This window comes from Hypanus sabinus, chromosome 14 (genome assembly GCF_030144855.1).
Source record: "Hypanus sabinus isolate sHypSab1 chromosome 14, sHypSab1.hap1, whole genome shotgun sequence".
NCBI classification, from domain to species: Eukaryota; Metazoa; Chordata; class Chondrichthyes; order Myliobatiformes; family Dasyatidae; genus Hypanus; species Hypanus sabinus.
In genome coordinates, this window is record NC_082719.1 from 77,466,267 (window position 1) to 77,488,174 (window position 21,908).

The following is a 21,908-nucleotide window of genomic DNA, read 5'->3' on the forward strand; positions in this document are numbered from 1 at the left end:
AACATGATTCTGATTCTGATTTAATTTTAGTGTCGTCCAAAAATTTCTGAGCTATGCTACTTATAGCCATATAACATATAACCATATAACAAATACAGCACGGAAACAGGTCATCTCGGCCCTTCTAGTCCATGCTGACGCTTACACTCACCTAGTCCCACTGTCCCGCACTCAGCCCATAACCCTCCATTCCTTTCCTATCCATATATCTATCCAATTTTACTTTAAATGACAATACCGAACCTGCCTCTACCACTTCTACTGGAAGCTCATTCCACACAGCTACCACTCTCTGAGTAAAGAAATTCCCCCTCGTGTTACCCTTAAACTTCTGCCCCCTAACTCTCAACTCATGGCCTCTTACTTGAATCTCCCCTACTCTCAACGGAAAAAGCCTATCCACGTCAACTCGATTTTATCCCTCATTATTTTAAATACCTCTATCAAGTCCCCCCTCAACCTTCTACGCTCCAAAGAATAAAGACCTAACTTGTTCAACCTTTCTCTGTAACTTGGGTGCTGAAACCCAGGTAACATTCTAGTAAATCTTCTCTGTACTCTCTCTATTTTGTTGACATCCTTCCTATAATTCGGTGACCAGAACTGTACACAATACTCCAAATTCGGCCTTACCAATGCCTTGTACTATTTTAACATTACATTCCAACTCCTATACTCAATGCTCTGATTTATAAAGGCCAGCATACCAAAAGCTTTCTTCACCATCCTATCTACATGAGATACCACCGTCAGGGAACTATGCACCATTATTCCTAGATCCTAGACTTACATTTTCATCCAAATCATTAAGATAAGTGACAAACAATAAAGGGCACACCCCTGGTCTTAAGCCTCCAGTCAGATAAACAACACTTCACTAACACCCTCTGCTGCTGACATCAAGATTGGGGAGCTGTGGACAGCAAAGAAGGCTATCAAAACTTCCAGTATGATCTTGACTAGCTGTGTAAAGTGGCTGTATAGTGGCAGATGGAATTTAATGTCGACAAGTGTGAAGTGTCGCACTTTGGGAGAACAAACCAGAATAGAATCTATACTGTGAGATAAGGCTAACAGGTGCTTGACAGAACAAACAGTCCTGGGAATACAGATCCATAATTCCTTGAAAGTAGCATCACAGGTAGATAGGGTCATAAAGGGAGCTTTTGGGACATTATCCGTCATAAATTAGGGTGCTAAATACTAATGCTGGGATGTTATGCTGAAGTTGTATAAGATGTTGAGGCCAAATTTGGAGTTTTGTGTGCAGTTCTGGTCACCTATCTACAGGAAAGATATCAATAAACTTGAAGGTGTGCAGGGAAATTTTATAGAGATGTTGTGGGAACTTGAGGACCTGAGTTATAGGAAAAGGTTGAATAGGTTAGGACTGTATTCCCTGAGTGCTGGAGAATGAGGAGAGAAATTATAAAGGTATATCAAATGACGAGGAGTGAATTCATGCGGGATTCCCCACCCTCAGGTTGGGTGAGGTTAGAACTAGAGGTAATAGATTGAGGGTGAACGGTAAAATATTTAAGGGGAACCTGAGTGGGAACATCTTCATTCAGAGGATGGTGCAAGTATGGAACAAGCTACCAGTGGAAGTGGTAGATGTGGGTTCAATTGTAGCTTTTAAGAGAAGTTTGGACAAGTACATGGATGAGGGGGATTTGGAAAGATCTGGTCCAGGTGCAGATAGATGTTAAAATCTTGCTAAAGTCCATGCAGGCATCATCTACCAGTCTTCCTTTGTCAAATTCTTGGTCATCTCTTCAAAAAAACCGATTAACAGAAATTATAATTCAATTTTTTACCTACCACAGCTATACTGCTGGTACTTAAGTGTTGCCCATTGCATTATTGTCATGTCTTCATAGCTCATTACAAAGTTTGTTTTGATTTCTTTACACAAGATCCTCACTTCACACTCTCATTGCCAATTTATAATATACATTTGAAATTTTATTTCAGTTGCATATACTGTCCAAAATTCTATGCAATATTAAAATTCATTGGTTATTTCACTCTTACCACAGTGTATATGCACATTTATCACACAATTACACCACATATTTACTGTATGTTGATCATATGAATATTAAAAACACTCAAGTGACATTAGAAATTCTTAAAAATGTCAAATTATTTTATTTTTATAGAAATTTAAACTAAGATACTTTGCGCAAAGTTAAGAATTAAGTTCATTTTCAATTAACTGATTTAAGCCAGATGAAAAATATTGTATACCTCGATTTCAATGGGTTCATCGATCATTTGCTAATTTAAACTGGTGAGTTAATGCTGCCTGATAACTCCAATGACAACACCTTGCCATCACTTTGCCCGTGATTGAGAGTAGATTGGTGGGGCAAAAAATAACTGAATTGGATTTATGTAGGCTCTTCTGGACAGCTTTCCACTGAGCAGCTTCCTTGGGCAACTTTCCACTTTGTTGGCAGATCCAAGTTTAGCAGATGTACTGGAACAGCTTAGCCAGAGGCGCGGCTCATTTGGAGCACAAGCACCAAGTTTAAGTTTGAGTCCTGATGAAGGGTCTCGGCCCGAAATGTCGACAGTGTTTCTCCCTATAGATGCTGCCTGGCCTGCTGTGTTCCACCAGCATTTTGTGTGTGTTGTGTGAATTTCCAGCATCTGCAGATTTCCTCGTGTTTGCTCACCAAGTTTAAGTACTGAATTGTTGAGTGCCACAGCCTTTAGTACTCTTAGCATTTTTCTAGGCCAGCTAGAAGAAAATAAATTGGCTACTGTATTGCTCAAGATCTTAAGAGGAGGCAACTAAAGACCATAAACCATAGGAGCAGAATTAGGCCCTTCTGTTCATTGAGTCTGCTTTGCCAATCTAAAATAGCTGATTCATTATCTCCCTCAACTCCTTTCTCCTGCCTTCTCCCCGTATCCTTTGATGCCCTGATTAATCAACAACCTATCAACCTCCACATTAAATATACCCAAGCAAGACAAAATGCTGGAAGTCCAAGCAACACACACAAAATGCTGGAGGAACTCAGCAGGCCAGGCAGCATTTATGGAAAAGAGTGTGTTGCTTTAAATATACCCAATGACTTGGCCTGCACAACCATCTGTGGCAATGAATTCCACCGATTCATCACCCACTGGCTTAAGAAATTTTTCCTCATCTCCTTTCTAAATGGACATTCCTCAACTCTGAGGTTGTGTTCTTTGATCCCAGACTCCCCCACTATGGGAAACAAACACTCCACATCTACTTTATCCAGACCTTTCAATACGCAATAGATTGCAATGAGATCCTCCTTCATTCTTCTAAACTCCAGCGAGTACAGGCTCCAGGCTATTAAATGCTCCTCATATGTTAACCCTAAAGGATAGGTCATTGATGAGTTTTGTATATGCTGTGAAGACCTGTAACTCTATTCGAACTACCCATCCTGGATTTCATCATTAAAATGTAAGATTCTGTCCCTTTGTATCAAAGAGTTGCTTCTAATACTTTTAGAGAATATTTAAGTTAAATCTCAGCCTTTTGGATCCCTTTAATGATGAGCAGTTGGGAGGCGTGTCTGCTTTAGTCATTTCTGGCCACCATGCTGGGCCCTAATGGTTTGTTCATTTGAACACCTACTTTTGGGAACCTCGTTTGTTGGATTCCTGTAGTCTTGTTAGAGTAGGTAGAGGTTTCACTGGCCAAAAACACAATTCTAAACTGTAGTGAAAGTCTGAAATTTGACATGCTTATATCCTTTTAATTCTCTGGTCATTCCAGTGGATGTTAGGGTTAAGTAATGGCAGAAAAATCTGAATTCATGGCAGGTTGTTTGGTCCAAATAAATACAACTGGAATACATTGATACTATTTATAAATGGATGCATTTAAATAATATTGGTCCATCCCCTTTATCTATAGACAGTTAGCTGAGGTAGCTCTCTACAGATAATTAACAGAATAAAGACAATTGGATAGAGTTTTTCACCATAGGCAGCACAGTGAGGATTGACTGGAATAGCTAAAAGGATATCCATAGCCTGTGTCAGCACCATGGACAATATCATTCTCTTCCTGGGGTTGATCGACATCCTCTTGAGACTTATAGCTTTAGTTCTAAGTAGTTAAATACAAAGAGAGACGTCCGAACTTAGGTTCATAACAAATGAAAAGCCAGATCATTAGCTGCTTTCCTTCCAAACTATATTGTGGATATTTCCAATTGAAAACCATTAAATTGTTTCTCTTCTCTCGTATTTATTGATTTACAGCAGTGTTATGTTGGAAATTTGGCATTATTGATGAAATATATGCCTTTTTTCATTCACTGCTTTAAAAGACTATTTGAGGATTTTGCAAACATGAAATCACAAACTACCAAACTATTATGATCTTACTTTATTTATTGAAGCAAAGAGGATAATTTCATTCAACTTCACTTGCCCCATCATTGAAATGTTCTCACATTTAATGGACTCACTTTCAAGGACTCTTCATCTCACATTCTCAATATTTATTGCTTACTTATTTATTATTATTATTTATTTCTTTTTATATTTGCACAGTGTGTTGTCTTCTACACTCTGGTTGAAGTTGGACAGTCTTTTATTGATTATGTTATTACTTTATTCTATAGATTTATTGAGTATGCCCAGAAAGAGATGAATCTCAGAGTTATATGTCGTGACCTTAATGATAAATTTACTTTGTATTTTGAACTTTGAGAATAAGCTCTTCCAGCCATGCTTCCCAACTCAGCAGGCCAGGCAGCATTTATGGAAAAGAGTGTGTTGCTTTAAATATACCCAATGACTTGGCCTGCACAACCATCTGTGGCAATGAATTCCACCGATTCATCACCCACTGGCTTAAGAAATTTTTCCTCATCTCCTTTCTAAATGGACATTCCTCAACTCTGAGGTTGTGTATATGCCATGCTTCCCAACAATCCCCTGATGTAATCCTAGCCTAAACATGGGACAATATACAATGACTAATTAACCTACCAACTGGTACATCTTTGGCTTGTGGGAGGAAATCAGAGCACTCAGAGGGAACCCAAGTGCTCATGGGAAGAAGGTACAAACTCCTTAAAGGCAGCAGTGGGAATTGATCCCAGGTGGCTGATACTGTAAAGTGTTGTGCTAACTACTATGCTATCATGTCACCCTAAAAGTTATGTCAAGCACTGTTCAATAAAGATGCTATGAAATAAAGATGCTTTATTTCACCAATAAAGGGGTGAAAATTGACTTATTTTCTAATTATCCTTTTCTTCTTCAGGATACTCTTTCCGAATTCCCTAATTGAAGTCATGAACTTCCCATTGCTACAATACCTTGCTAAACTTGAGTTCTACAACTTAGTACCCTGGATTCATGGTGGATTAGTATTTCGCCACTTGGTTCTTTAAAGAAGTGTGGTGTGGGAAATACTACCTCTATATTCTGTGTCATAGAGTGATTGAAGTACAAATGTACATGTGAATGCCACCTTTTCACAATTAATTATTCCACTTATACTTCACATTCCCACTAAAAACAAACACAAAAGTAAAATTGTATAAATTCCTCCTTTTTAAATCTGCAGATAATTGGTATAGACAGCAATCCACATCATGTACAAAAATAAAGGCCAGAGTGTGAGAAAAATCACAGTGGACGACCATGCAAAATGAATAAAAGACTGAAGACGTAAAGCAAGCTCAATTATTCTTTCATAGGCACATTAATAGGAATTTAATACAAGAATACAGTATATCATGTTTCAAGAATTTAATAGGCTTCCCAATTATTACAAAGACTTTTTGCCAGACACACAGCTGGAGGCCAAACAGTGGGAGAGTATAAAACATCTGCGTATTTAAACTGTCGCCAAAACCTACTGAATTTGATCTTGAATGACTACAAATCTTTGGAATGTAAGTGTACTTTCTTTGGACCCACCCAGAAATCTATTGAGAATTCCATATGGAACCACTAAACAGTATTATACAGGATTTCCTATAAACAAAATTGCAGTCAAAGACATTTTTGGAAGTTAACCAATCTTTATAAAGAATAACCTTTTCGTTTTAAACACATTCTGGCATCATTTGTAGCATCAATAAATGTAAAACTCTTAACAAGACCAACCTTAATCATTCTATGCAGTCAACCCAGAGCATATAAATATTTCCAGTACTTCAAAAGTATTAATTAGAAACACATGGCCTTGTACAATTTCTTGGCCCCAACTTATGGTTGTAATTTAATGTTATCCCCATACTATAAACATTGTCTATAATGAGTGGGTACAACTTTACTGCAACATACATCAAAAAGGTAACTGGGACTTTTGTCTGCTCATGTTGAAGCTGAATCATTTACTGCTAAAACTCATACAACAAATTTTTTGCCATAATTTTATTGTGCACTTTCAACTGAAATGCTGCAATTTTCTTCTGTTTTGGTAAACATTAAAAGTAATTTTAAAACTCTTTAATTTGTGTAAGCTATTATTTAATTCTTATTGTGTCAGGAAAGAATGAAGGGATAAGGGAAAGAAAGAGGAAATCTGTGCAAAGTAACTCTGACATATATCATGCTAACACACAGAAAGTGACTGTAAATCAGTTCATATTGGAAACAAGCCTTCTAAACGATCAATAATGTCCAATATGAATATTTTATTCTCTAATAGACTCAGATTTATTTTGTCTTAGCATGACTAGTAAGACTATTGTCTTGAAAAAAAATCCACATCTAATTGACACCTGAATGTGACAGTTCCAATATTGTGTCACTTCTAACTCACTTGGTGAACTTGAATTTTTATAGCATCTTCAATACAACAAATATTCCAAAGCTAGAACACAAATATGATCATCATATATTGGCACAAAGTCAGTGATGGAGCTTTAATCAATCAAAGAGGCTGGTTTTAAGGAACCTAGTGAAGGAAGTGAAAGCAGTTTTGAGAGAAAGTTCTAGACCTTAGAAAATGGAAACCTGCAAATATTTTACACTCTAATAAAACAAAATTAACTGCAATTTATTCATAACTTTTTAATACATATTGATCAACTGTTTTCAAAATGAAGAAGTGGGTACTTGGTTGAGTTTGTTTGTTTTTGATCTTTAGCTGCTTTGCCACCAAGTTCCAATACCAGGATTCTCCAAGCCACCTGGCATATAACAGTTTTATTGCTAAATAGTTTTGCTTTAGCAATCAGTTTCATTTCAAGATTTTCAGATTACTTCAACATTTTTAAAATGGTAGTGTAATTTCTGAGGGTGCACATTTATTATTTACCAAAATTATTACACAGAAAATAGAATGCTTCAGAAACTGGCTTTAATATTGTAGTCACATGGATTTTCTTTGCCTGAGGCTAAATCTGCTGTTAATTTATCACCACATATGTAATGCCACTGATGTATTTTCAAACAACTTAAATTTATGGAATGACTGATTTCTTTTAAAAAAATCTTTTATTTCAAAGGGTTTTCTTAAGGGAGACTGGCAATTTTGAATTACCTTGTTTGGGGACAGCAAAAACAGAAGCAATAGATCAATGTTTGGGGTGAATTATGGAGAATATGAACAATTTCAGGATATACTGTATATTGTATACATTTCTCTGATGCTAAGTGTACCTTTGAAACCTTTGATATGAAGAAATAACTATGCATTCAATTTTTGATCACCAAATGCAATCGTGTTAAATACATTGAACCATGTTCTTTGGATTTTGGCTGCTTAATGATCTCTCTTTTGTCCTTTTTCATATATTAAAATTTTATTTTTAACCTAAGCATCCTCCTCTTGGCTATATTGTGTAATTGACTACATTCCCCAAATAAGTGTAAACAACCTTAGGATTTAAAAGCAAATATGGAAGTCTCAAAGTTGTGATTAATAATTTGCTCCTGTTCTTCCAAATGCTTTGACGATGGGCATCCTGGTATCAAGGAAGTCAACGTTAATTCCCCGGCATTTTGATGCTGAGACCATGATTTGAGCAGAAGTGTGCATTGCATGGGGCTAAAGTGATTAAGTACCTTTATCTGCTTGTTTGCTGTTAAGCTCTCTAAGGAATTTTGATTATTTTAAGCACTAAATTCTTAAATTAAGTTCTAAATTCTTACAGTTTGTGAATGTTTACAAATATTTTTAACTGTCAGAAACATTTAAACATATTTAGTGTGCTTTTCAGTTTTGTAAGCCAGCTAAGCCAAGGGTAGTTTAAGTTGGCTGTCAAAATGTATTCTGACATCTTTGTGGGTAGTGCTTGCTTTGCTCCCTCCATTTGATCCCATTACAATGTGCCAACACACAAGGCTTCACTTTGAGTGATTGTGCTGGCTCTGAGCTGTAAGTTCCTGCTGGGTAACCACACTAGATTAGTCTGACCTTCGCTCTGTGGTCAACAGCAAGTGGAAGTTTCTCACAGATGATTGCAAATTCTGGGCAATTATGTATAATCTGCGGTAGATCAATTGTTCAATGATGAAATAAAATTGTGTCCTGCTAGGACTTGTAGGATCTTGTTGTTCTTATGATAAGAATGATGCTGGAAAACTAGCATCACTAACACTTTTAGATACTCTGACAATTTAGTGGATTCTACATCAAGCGTATTTACTTTTGCAAATATATACTTAGGCGAGCCTAAAGATAGTTTTTTATTATGATGATCCAATACAATTTCAATAACATTTTTCCTGCAGTTAATTTTCAGCTTTGCAACTTGGGTTGTAAACAGACAAAAGGTTCTCCTTGCCCCAGAACACATCTGATCTTCATTCATTTCTGCCAAAATTATGATTTCAAATTAACCCACACCTTATTAATCAATCTATATTTTAAGATTACAGCTCAGGCTGTGAAGTTAAAAACTCATGTCCTGGTGTTAGTCCACAAATGAACAGATTTATTGAATTTAGTCTGATGAACTGCAGTAATGAGATTTGCTGCTGAGTCAATAGTTTAACCAAAATCTTCTGATATGTAGACAAAATATTATTTGTCATAAGGCATTTTCTCTCAGGGAATATTTGAAATTTTAAGAACGAGACTATATTAAATTGCTTTTTGAATTATCAATAATGCTTAACATATTCCATTCGGGGTTGCTAAGAAACACATTTGGGTGGAGCCTGTGACACTAAGATTTCTACTCAGTTTAATCATTGCCTAAGATCCCAATTAGTAGAGGTGAACACTGCTGGTTGTATCTTCCATCTGGGACCCAACAATAATAGCCGATGTTCCTGGATATCTGGTAGAATACTCCGGAGTTCCCAAGAGCTCTTCCTACTGCTTCCTGAGAGGTGACAGATGTCACAAATCAGTCGAAGGAAATACCCAAAAGCAAGAATCACAGGGTAATTGCACCCAGACAAATCAATTACATTTTCAAGTCTGATGCTTTCTCCGCCTTGGGAGAGAGGTAAAAAAAAAAGCTGTAAGAAATCTTGTCCTTTACTCAGCTTATGCCTCAACATCTTACTCTTGAAAAGGAAGCTCTCACTTTTTCCACCGAAGTCTCATCAGAATAATTTACACAAATTATACCAAAGTTTGGCACTCTCTTACCAGTGTTTAAAATGATTCGATTCTCACATTTTGAATGGCTAAGTCTGGAGGCAATTCAGCTTTGGCAGTCAGAGCTGAGACTCGTTAGCAAAGTTTGGGATAGCTGTATGCTTACAACGGGAAGTGCCCAGCTTGCACACTGTTGGATGTCATTGTATAGTTCCTGGTACCTCTGTACATTAGCACATCAGAGGTCCTGAAAGGAGAATTATTTACTTCCCAATCCAGGTTGCATCTCACTGATTTTATGTAACAACTAGCCATTATGCTATCGGGTACAGTAGCACAGCGCTATTACAGCACCAGTGAACTGGGTTCAGTTCCGCCGCTGTCTGCAAGGACTTCGTACGTTCTCCCCGTGACTGCGTGGGTTTCCTCCCACATTTCAGAAATGCACATAGTTAGTAGGTCATCAGCTACGATGGTGGACTATGATGGTGTGGGCTTGGTGGGCCAGAATGGTCTGTTGCCATGCTGTATCTCGAAACCAGTGTTTCCCAAAGTCTGAGTTATCATTTCCCGCTCCCACCTCGTGGCAAAGGAGGAAGCCACGGACTGACATATCAGAACGGGAATAGGAGAGGAATTAGAATGGTTGGCCAATATGATTCCTTTGTCCACTTGTCCTTCCCCTCTAACCTCCCTCCTAGCATGTATCCCTGCAAGTGACAAAAATGCTACACCTGCCCATTCACTTCCACCCTTATCTCTGTTCAGGGCTCCAAACAATCCGTCCAGGCGAGGCAACACTGCACAAGCAAATCTGCTGTGGTCGTCTATTGTACTTGGTGCTCCCAATGAGGCTTTTTTTTACATTGGTTACATAAGTTGGGGGACTATTTTGTTGAGCACCTCTGCTCCATCTGCCAGACGTGGAATTTCCCGGTGGCCATCCACTTAAATTCTAATCCCCATTCCCGTTCTGACATGTCCATCCATGGCCTCCTCTTTTCCGATGATGAGGACACTCCCAGAATGTCTAGGTGGTTTCTAACCCGATGGCATGAACATTTCTCTTTCTGGCAACTTTTCCCCTCCTCCTTCCCACTTCTTCTTTGCCCCCACTTTAGCCTCTTATTGGTGCAATGGGCGGCTGAGGAAGCGGACCCAAGTTCAGGACACAGGCATGGAGACTTGAGACGAAGATGGACTTGGACATGACTTGGACTGGACTGGAACACAAAGCCTTGACTGGACTGGAACTCGGAGCCTGGACCTGGACTGAACTTGGACTCAGAGCCTGATGACCTGGATTGAACCTGGACTTGGATTTGATTTGGACTCTGAGCCAGAAACTGGAACATGGAGCATGGAACTTGGAACACGGAAACAACACCAAACAAAGACAGACAATTCATATCTTGGCTCAGAGGAGCAGCAAATGGCCAGCAATCCTCAGCTAGATACAAAGAGACAGAATTCCCAACTCGGAGTAGTGGCAAATGGCCAGACCTTCTCAGCTGGGAACAAGATGACTAAACCGACTAATGACTGACAATACGAATCTAGACACAGAGAAGCTCATGAAGACGGTCCCTTATTCTCGGCATCTCAGAACTTGACTCGGGCTTGGAGCTTGACTCGCGCTCAGAAATTTCCTGACGAGTCAACCGACTGGACCGTGACACTTATCTCTCCTCTTTTCCTGCTTATCACTTCCCCCTGGGTCCGCTGCTCCTTCCCCTTTCTCCCATGGTCCGCTCTCCTCTGCTATCAGATTCTTTCTTCTCCAGTTCTTTACTTTTCCCACCCACCTGCCATCACCTTTCACCTTCTCGCTAGTCCTCTTTCCCTTCCCTGTTTTTATTTTGGCAACTTTCCCTTTTCCTTCCCAGTCCTGAAGAAGGGTTTTGGTCAAAAACTTCAAATGTTTATTCATTTCCATGGATGCTGCCTGACCTAATGTTGAATTCCTTCAACATTCTTTGTCTGTTATTCTGGATTTTCAGCATCTGCAGAATATCTTGTATTTATGACAACATTAGAACTCCCCTCTTTATTGATCGTAGCACTTAAGGTTGGGCCCAGGTGCTCAGTAAGCAATTGACTATGATCAATATTCCATAATGAAAATGGCAGAAGCAGAGTAAATGGAAAAGAAGTGTCTGAAATATAGATTTATACCTGCACCAAGTTAAACTTTACTCTGACCGACTGCAAGCAGAAGCTGAGAGTTGGATTTGTTCTTATCAGATACAAGCTGACACTCTCCAGTATTTAACTACAGTTGTATAAAGTGTGTCAGGCATCAATAACAGAAGCAAAGAAGGGCACCAGCTCAACAAACAGGCCTGCAATGATTTGATTTTAGATTTCAACAGAAGAATTTTTCGATAGTTTTGTTCAAATTTCTGTGTATTTCAAGTCAAGTCAAGTCAACTTTTATTGTCATTTCAACCATAACTGCTGGTACAGTACATAGTAAAAATGAGACAACGTTTTTCAGGACCATGGTGTTACATGACACAGTCCAAAAAACTAGACCGAACTACGTAATAAAAATACACAACAGAGAAAGCTACACTAGACTACAGACCTACACTGGACTGCATAAAGTGCACAAAAACAGTGCAAACATTAAACAGGTCAGTAGGGCAAGGTGCCAGTCTAGGCTTCGGGTATTGAGGAGTCTGATAGCTTGGGGGAAGAAACTGTTACATAGTCTGGTCGTGAGAGCCTGAATGCTTCGGTGCTTTTTCCCAGACGGCAGGAGGGAGAAGAGATTGTACGAGGGGTGCATGGGGTCCTTCATAATGCTGTTTCCTTTGCTGATGCAGCGTGTAGTGTAAATGTCCGTGATGGCGGGAACAGAGACCCCGATGATCTTCTCAGCTGACCTCACTATCCGCTGCAGGGTCTTGTGATCCGAGATGGTGCAATTTCTGAACCAGGCAGTGATGCAGCTGCTCAGGATGCTCTCAATACAACCCCTGTAGAATATGATGAGGATGGGGGGTGGGAGATGGACTTTCCTCAGCCTTCGCGAAAAGTAGAGACGCTGCTGGGATTTCTTTGCTATGGAACTGGTGTTGAGGGACCAGGTGAGATTCTCCGTCAGGTGAACACAAAGAAATTTGGTGCTTTTTATGATCTTTACCAAGGAGCCATCAATGTTCAGTGGGGAGTGGTCGCTCCGTGCCCTCCTGAAGTCAACAACCGTCTCTTTTGTTTTGTTCACATTCAGAGACAGGTTGTTGGCTCTGCACCAGTCCGTTAGCCGCTGCACCTTCTCTCTGTAAGCTGACTCGTCGTTCTCGCTGTTGAGACCCACCACGGTCGTGTCATCGGCGAACTTGATGATGTGGTTTGAGCTGTGTGTTGCAGCACAGTCGTGGGTCAGCAGAGTGAACAGCAGTGGACTGAGCACACAACCCTGGGGAGTGGATATTTAGGGGATTGGATAGTTATTTTCCACACTTCTGCCATTGCACTACTGATTGGTGAATAAGGAAATTCTCTGATTGGGTCATTTCATCTCACCAATGAGATTAAACATTGCTGCACCAAACATAAATGCCATATTGCATTCCCCCAGAAGTTGCTATACAAGAAGGGCGAAGGTGGAAGAATTTCCTCATTCTTTATGAAACAATTGCTCAGATTACGGAAATGTCTGGATGAGGCAGAAGTGGCACCAGCAAACTCGGTCCAAGGCCAAATCTCGCTCATCCTGAGCCAGACTGCAGTTCATGATGGGCCAGGTTCAACAGAACAGTCATGGTTTGTTGCTTCGTACAACATTTCATTGCTCATTGCTAAATCCAGAAAGCCCCAGACAACTGGAAAAGAACACATTTTGCCAGTAGTAAGAGAGTTTTAGAGTACAGTTTTGCATAAGTCACCAGATAAATGCAAATAATTCCACTTAGTGCTAACTCAAAGATGAATGGATGAAATGTCTGGGAGTGTGGAGGACACATTTTGCAACTTACTTGGGACAACAGATTTGCTGTGCAGTTAGATGAGTCAACTTTGTCAGGTATCAAATCTTTGTTTCTTGGCTTCATATAGGATGAAAGCATGGTTCAAGAGATATTTGCAAGTGGACTACAAACAGATATGAAGGGGGAGTCAATATTTTGAGTTGTTGAGAAATTTTCAAAGAGAAGGACATTCCGCTCACCAGCGTTCTTGCTTGTGCAACAGATGGGGCATCATCAACGACAGAACCCCGCCATAGGATTATTACTTTCTTGAAAAAATCTGTACCTAGCATATTTACCATTCACTGTGGAATTCACAAACAACATCTTTTTGCTAAAATCTTAAATGTTTTATTCAGTAATCAAATCAAGAATGTTAGAGATTGCATTGCTTATTTATCAGAATTATTTGCAAAGTTTAACGAAGTCAACTTTCAAATGCAAGGAAATTATGTGAATCTTATTAAAATCAAATTAGTCATCTCCACATTTCTGTCTAAGGTAACTCTACTTAAGTGCAACATTGGCCGTAGCAACCTTTTCCAATTTCCAATCCTCTAAGTTGGAAGAACAAAAAAGAATACTAGATGATGATCTTCAAGTATCCTATGCCCACCTGGGTGAGCTGTTTAAAGACATGTTAGAGTGATTTTAGGATAGTCTCTCAATCCAACTGGGTAAAAAATCCATTCCTGAACACTTGCAATGAGGAATTAACAGGAAGGATGGAGGAGGAACTGATTTTTACTACAAAATGACTTTAAGCTGAAGCTAAGGTTAAAAAAAAAATCATATCAAGGCTTTTGGTTGCAGAAAGACATCTCTGAACATTATCCTGTACGGTGGAAAAAGGTCAAGGTGTTCTTTACTCTCTTTTCAATTTCATATGTCATAGAGCATGGTTTCAGTGCAGTCACCCAACTTCTTTCAAAGCAACAAATCAAAGCAACTGCGAATTACTGAACATGGAGATCTGAGACTCCTTCTGAGTGATATTCAGCCTGATGTTGAGACGCTGATATCACTGAACCAGGCCCTCCCATCTCATTGAAAGATAAAAGCACAATGAAGTAGTGAATAGTTGGACTACTACTGTACAATTGTTGATGAAAATAGTTTTTTACTGTAATTAAATAGGAAATAAATTTATTTGTAGCTTTAAGTAGATTTGAATAATTTTTGCAATTATTTGTCACTGCTTTAAATTTGTAGTTCCTACTTTCTTTCACTGTGCGTCGTAAATCAAAATTCTTTATAGTTTTCATGTAATGGCTGGAAAGGGAGAGTTGGGGATGTGTCTGGGAGCCAAAGGGGTGGTAATCCAAAAAGGTTTGGGAACCAAAGCACTTTAAACAAATAAATAGACACATAAACTTATTCACAGAAATATTATCTTCCTATACTGTTATCGTTGCATTTACTAGTCAGGAATGTTACCAAAATTGAGCTGCAGTTTGTCTCTCTCTGTCACTGTATTCCAGTAGTATCTGTATTTGATCTATATGAAGAGAATGCAAGTCAAGCTTTTCACTGTATCTCGGTACATGTGACAATAATAAACAAATATCATTACCAATATTGCAGCATGGTCTTCTAGCAGTAGTGAACCACTGGCAACTACCTTGCAGTATCTGTGTTCATATCTTCATCCACATATATTGAAATCTCAAAGCTGCACTCAATTTCATGGGAATATTAAAGTTATAAAAAAAACCTCCAGCTGCTGGAAATCTGATGCAAAAACAGAAAGTGCTAAACCCACCTGGTTGTCAGGTAGCATCTGTGGAAAATAAAACAATGCTTTAGCTCTGTCAGAAATTGGCAATTCACTGATACTGTTCCACAAAGAAAATCCTGGCTCCTCGTGCTGATATGACACATGGTGCCAGGTAGGGTTCATAAAACCATAAGATCGTTAAGGCATAGGAGCAGAATTAGGCCATTTGGCCATCAAGTCTGCTCTGATATTCCATCATGGCTGATTTGTTATTCCACTCAACCTCTTCTGCGTTCAGTCTTCAGTGTGAGACCATAAACCCCAAGCTAGAGAAATATAAATAGCGAGGAGTATTATATGAGAGGGAGGATCAAAGAACCTTTGAAGATCCATGTAAGGAACTCAGTAATTGCTTGTGGATAGGGATTGAAAATGAATTGAACATTAGCTATGCTTTGAGCAAGCTGGAATTGTAAGTTATGAAACAATTAATCATAGGTTAAGGGTAAAAGGTGAAATATTTAAGGGGAACCTGAGAGGGAATTCTTCACTCTAGCATGCAAATTTGGAATGAGCTGCCAGTGAAAATGGTGGATGAGGGTCTAATTGCAACATTTACGGGGAATTTGATTAATGATGTACATGGTTGAGAGGTTATAGAGAGCAATGTTTGGGTGCAAGTAGATGGGAGTAGGCAGAAGTCCAGGTCAGCATGGACTAGATGGGCCAAAGGGCCTGTTTCTGTGTTTTAGAACTAAATGACACTAAATACTACAGTATACTTCATTTTGACGATGATGTGCATTCTGGAAACTACAGCAGAAAGAAGATCACACAGATGCCCATTGAATGATTGGAGAACCATGACCCAGGTACAGTGCAGTGCAGGTCTCAGCACGTTCTGGATTTTTGCACTTCTGTTCTGCCGGTCAGATAGGAGCACATTTGAGCTCTTCCTCTGTCTTCCCAAAACTCATGGAATACTGAGGACTGGATACACTTGTAGCTGGGTCTCATCTGTACACCAGCTATGTTCTTGGGATTAAGTCATCAATCTTCATTACTGAAGCTAGGGAAGGTAAGTGTACCTTTTACCTTCTAATTATTTCACAACATATGTCAGTGATAATAACGCTGTTTCTAAATTCTGGATTCTGATAACATTTATACATTAATGTATATCACTTGAATGCTCAAAAGAGTTTGTTAATTATATTTTGAACTGTTTCAAATGGAGAAGGGGTATGTATCAAGGAGAAGTATGACGCAAAATTTTTATAAAGACAGCGGTGGCTGCCTAGATCACACTACTAGAGAGGTGGCAGATCCAATAGCAGTATTTAGGAGGCATTTAAATAGACACTTGAACAGGCAGAAAATATAGGGATACAGATCATTTGGAGGCAGACATGGTAGGGTGAAGTCTGTTCCTATGCTGTATTTTTCTATGTTCTATATAATTGCATCAATGACTAGAAAGATTCTGAAGCAGTGGATAAGGGCATTCTGAAGACCATCTTGGTCCTGATTCAGACATTAGCTTGTGTTCTCTGAGGCTCAGTAATAACTTACTAACTCTCTGCGTTGTGGAACAGCCATAACAACACTGTTTGTTGTGGATGAGGAGTTGTATGCTGCAAAAAGTAGGCGTGACCATAGAGCTAGGGAAGGGATGACTGCCAGATGGAGCATGATGAGGCTTTTATTGGAGAAGATGTCACACAAATAATCAGAACTACATGTATAAATGTTACTAGAGTGCAGAATCTAGAAACAGCTTTATTATCACTGACATATGTTGCAAAATAATTAAATAATTTGGGCAGTTTAGTCTTGAATATGAAGCAATGAATTGATAGATTGAGGTGTTAAACATGGCCAAAATGTTCTGGAATATAAAGAATTTAGCCATTTATAATAAAAGCAGAAAATGCTAAAAATGCTCAGCAGGCCTGTCAGCATCTGTGGAAAGAGAGAATAAACATTTCAGGTATGGGGGGCCCTCCTTTTGAATTGGGAATGAGAGAAAAACAAATTAGTCTTCGGTGGCAGAGAATGTAGAGGCTGATGGGTAGAACAAAGAGAATATGTCTGATAGGATGAGCCCCAATGGACTAATGGGGCCAGTTAGAGTAGAACTGGAAGTTCTTTATCTTTCTAATGTGCTGTTAAAACCAACACCGTGAGACATGTCTAGTAGATCAGACTAAATGCATAGAGAAAGAAAAGCTGAGCCAGAAAGATGACAGGCAGAAATGGCCATTTCAAAATCTTATTTCATGTTGGCATCATCTGCAGTTTTGTATATCTTCAGTTTTGCTGAATTAAATTATTTTCTCTGACGGTGAAGAGCAGAATGAGAGGCCATAACCTTAAAGTTTCAGCCTGCATGTTGAAGATTAGTAACTATTCTTTCTACATATTGGATAATGTATGTCACAGATATCATGACAAATTATGTTGATGTTTCTCAGTGTTGAAACTGATCAATAAAAATGTTGGTCAAGAATGTTAAGAGTTACAAGTCAAGGAAAGTAGTTAAAATACCATCAAAAGTGCCTAATCTGATTAGAGGAATCAGTTTAAGTAGTGAATAGCCTACAGCTGTTCCTATATTCCAATTGACATCGTCTTGATACATAGGATCAGATTCCATGCGTATACTGATGGCACACCTTGTTGCTTCCTTCAGAATAATATAATGGCATGCAGCCACGCACTCAAACCACCAACTTGACGTAAAAGCACAACATACATAAAAGCTCGTATTATCTAGTGCTCTGTAAATTGTCACATTGAACAGATAAATGCTATATGTTAGTAAATGATACCATCATTTGTGTACTTCCTTAACTAATCAGATCAAAAAAGATTAAGATGGAAACAGAAGGACAAAGAAAGAAAATTAAATTGCAATGGATACATTTAATCTCAGAGTAGATGATGCAAAAGGAAAAGAAATGTTAGATGAGAAGAATGTGATGAGATTGAAAATAAAAGAACATTTAAATTTGATATTTTTAGAAGCTCCATCAATAATAAATAACTGATAATGATATGAGATACCAGAAGGTTTGAATGACATTAAGGAGTATGTCATATCTGTAAAATAGCCCTTTTGTCTGGAACAACAGGGCTTAACTTGTTTTGGTGTGTTTTCTACTGTCAACCATGCAAGTACAGCAAGTTCATAAGATTCAGCAGATATCACTGTTGAGGCAGTCGGAATTTTAGTAAATGCTGAGATGTTCTTTAGAACACAAATAATTTGAATTAAGTAAGCCCTGAAGCCTGCCGAAGATGGTCCAAATAATGTGAAGATGAAGTTAATCTAATGCTTCTAATGGTCTTATCATTGCTTGATGATCCTTCTAAGGTGGCTAAAGTGGATTATCTAGAGTGTGGTATGTCAGAGAATTTCTCCATTAAGGATATGAAAGAATGCTAACATTTTCCACTTTTTTTGGTGAGCAATGAAGACTCATCGAACAAACTGTGTGAGACCATAAGACCATAACATTCCAGTATATAAGAACAGTATTTGGCCCAATGAGTCTGTTTCACCATTTTATCATGCCGGTTTTATTTTCTCAACCAACACTTTTCCCATCTTCTCTCCATAACCATTAACGGTCTTACTAGTTACTAGTTTGATTTGATGCAGATGAAATACTTCAGTGCATGTTTTGTTGTACATGTGACAAATAACTCTGATCTTTAATCTTTCTTAAATCTTTATCCAGGCTGGGGGTATTTCTTTGTACATGCATAATACAGCTTGATTGCCTTAAATCATTTGAATCAACTATGTTCAGGTAGGAACCTGCACCCTAGGAATAAAAGATATATGTTTAAAGCATTGTAGCATGGTGTAACTGGTTTAAATGAAATATTTATTGACTTAGTATTAGTGAAAGTTAGTGGATTTGGCTCTCTTCACTCCATTCCCACATTTATTGATCTCAGATAAATGTTTTTTTTACGTCAAATACTTTGCTATAAAGCCCATGCTCTGACACCAATGGTTCATAAAGATCTGAAGCAGTGCTAATTTTCACGGCCTAAATAGGACTACCTATAGATTGCACGTGGGGGAATGTCTGTGAATATGTTATGAAGCTGAGCTCAGGGTTCATTTGGCTTCTCCATTTGTGGCTAGAGAGACACAATGCTCATCATCACATCCCCAACCTTACATTTAAATCTTTTACAGCATGTCTTTGGCTTGTTTCAGACTTGTTAAGGCCAATTAACAGTTGCTATTGCAGAATTGACCACACTCACATTTCTCTTTATTGATTTATGCTTAAAGACTTCAGTTATTGTTTGTCTTTATCCTGAACTTAATTAAAGATAATTGGACTACAGCGGCGATTTGCACACTGAGTAGATTTATCAATATTTGTGCTTGGTATATGAGTACAGATGTTGGAGAGTTGAAAGAGAGTGATAAATGAGAAGAGCCAACATAGCCAAGGCAACAGATACTCACAGTAATCAACAACTGTCTGGATGGGACCACAGACCTGAGGCCTCCCAGTTTGGTGTTTATTACTGCCTGTGAAACCCTGGCTGAATGGGCAGTTCACCAGGAACACAGCTCAGTCAGACGCTCTGAGTACCTGCTCTGCTTGCTGAAACAGATGATCTCATAGAAATAATATGTTCCTTGATGCACAACTGTATACAATATACCAAGGAATCTCTGCTTTGTTACAAATCCCAGAAATACACAAATCACTGAATCACAGGTGCAAATTTCTTTCATACTGCTATTCCCAAGAGCACTAAATTTCAGTTTTGCATAATAAGACCATAAGACCATAAGACGTGGGAGCAGAATTAGGCCATCTGGCCTATCGAGTCTGCTCCACCATTGAATCATGGCCTATCCCTTTTTCCCCACATGAGATTCCACCTTCAGGAAACTATGCACCATTATTCCTAGATCACTCTGTTCTACCGCATTCTTCAATGCCCTACCATTTACCATGTATGTCCTATTTGGATTATTCCTACCAAAATGTAGCACCTCACACTTATCAATAGACAATAGACAATAGGTGCAGAAGTAGACCATTTGGCCCTTCGAGCCTGCACCACCATTTTGAGATCATGGCTGATCATCTACTATCAATACCCGGTTCCTGCCTTGTCCCCATATCCCTTGATTCCCCTATCCATAAGATACCTATTTAGCTCCTTCTTGAAAGCATCCAGAGAATTGGCCTCCACTGCCTTCTGAAGTATTAAACTCCATCCACCATTGTTCATCCCACTCTTCTAACTGGCCTAAATCTCTCTACAAGCTTTGAAAACCTACTTCATTATCCACAACGCCACCTATCTTAGTATCATCTGCAAACTTACTATATATACAAGTCTGATCCAGTTTTAAGAGTCTGAGTCCAACAAATTATATTACAACTGATGCGTTATTACAGATAGGACAATCCATAATAACTGCCTGAATGTAATATTACAGGTATTTGATCCCCTTTTTGATTCTGCAATTATGTCCTATCATCTGCCTGCTCTTCCTAACAGTCTGACTGCACACTATTTTTGCCTTTTTACCATCTGTCCTAACCTGAATCCCTTCACTCTGGTTCCCACCTGTGCCAAATTAGTTTGAACCCTCCCCAACAGCTCTAACAAACCTTTCACAGCAATATTGGCCCCCCTCGGGTTCAGGTGCAACCTGTCACTTTTGTACAGGTCATACGTCCCCCAGAAGAGATCCTAATGATCCAAAAACCTGAAGCCCTGCCCCTTGCACCAGCTTCTCAAACACACATTGATCTACAAAATCGTCCCATTTCTGCCTTCACTGGTGCTTGGCAACAATCCAAAAATTACTACTCTGGAGGATCTGCTTCTCAGCTTCTACCTAGCTCTCTAAAATCTCTTTTCAGGACCCCTTTGCTTTTCCTTCCTATGTCATTAGTACCAATATGTACCAAAACACCTGGCAGCATCCCTCTCCAAAATGTGGACACGATCCAAAATGTCCCTGACCCTGACACCTAGGCAGCATACAATCTGGGTGTCCCAGTCACGTTCACAGAATCTCCTGACTGTTGCTCTGACTATTGAGTCCCCTAGCACTACTGTTGTGTTCTTTATATATACTGTGGGTTACTCACAAACATATTCTGGAAGAATTAAAACTAGAACTTTTATTTAACAGCAAACGGCAACCATGTTTTAACCATACAAGCTTCTCGATCATTCTTTCATTTCTGCGCATGCTCCAAACTCTGTCTAATCACGTTCTTTCATGTGACACGTGATATCACCACATCTTCCGTTCCTTAAAAAGAAAAAACAATTAGCAACATTAATCAAAAAAAAATGCATAATTTAACGCCTCTATCAGTTTCTCTGAGGGTTTATGAACACGAGTAGACCTTCTAAGTGGTTCACACAGTTCTTGTGTTTTGTTGTAATTTTCATGTTTTGTCTGGTCTGAATCGGTCAACTGAAACTCTGAAATTGATTCTTTCTTGAGGTCTTTGCAAAGAAATTGCAAATCATTCATTAACTGTGTAATCTCTTTTTTATGCTGCAGACAACTCTGTCTTTAATGAGAGAATCCATCAGCTCTGCAAACTCACATGTTTTACTGTGGTTTCTCAATTCCAATTCAATCGTTTGACCAGCTTTCTGCTTTTATGTAAAGAATTTATATCTCTCATACGTC

General features: G+C 38.8%; 1 long non-coding RNA gene across 1 annotated transcript in view; it reads left to right on the top strand.

Moving 5' to 3' along the window:
• Positions 1-7,868, top strand: part of LOC132404901 (uncharacterized) — a 96,459-nt gene extending 88,591 nt beyond the window's left edge. The window contains exon 3 of the long non-coding RNA XR_009515701.1: positions 5,270-7,868. This is a non-coding gene — a long non-coding RNA (uncharacterized LOC132404901). The remainder of the gene's footprint in view (positions 1-5,269) is intronic.
• The last annotated feature ends 14,040 nt before the right edge of the window (positions 7,869-21,908 follow it).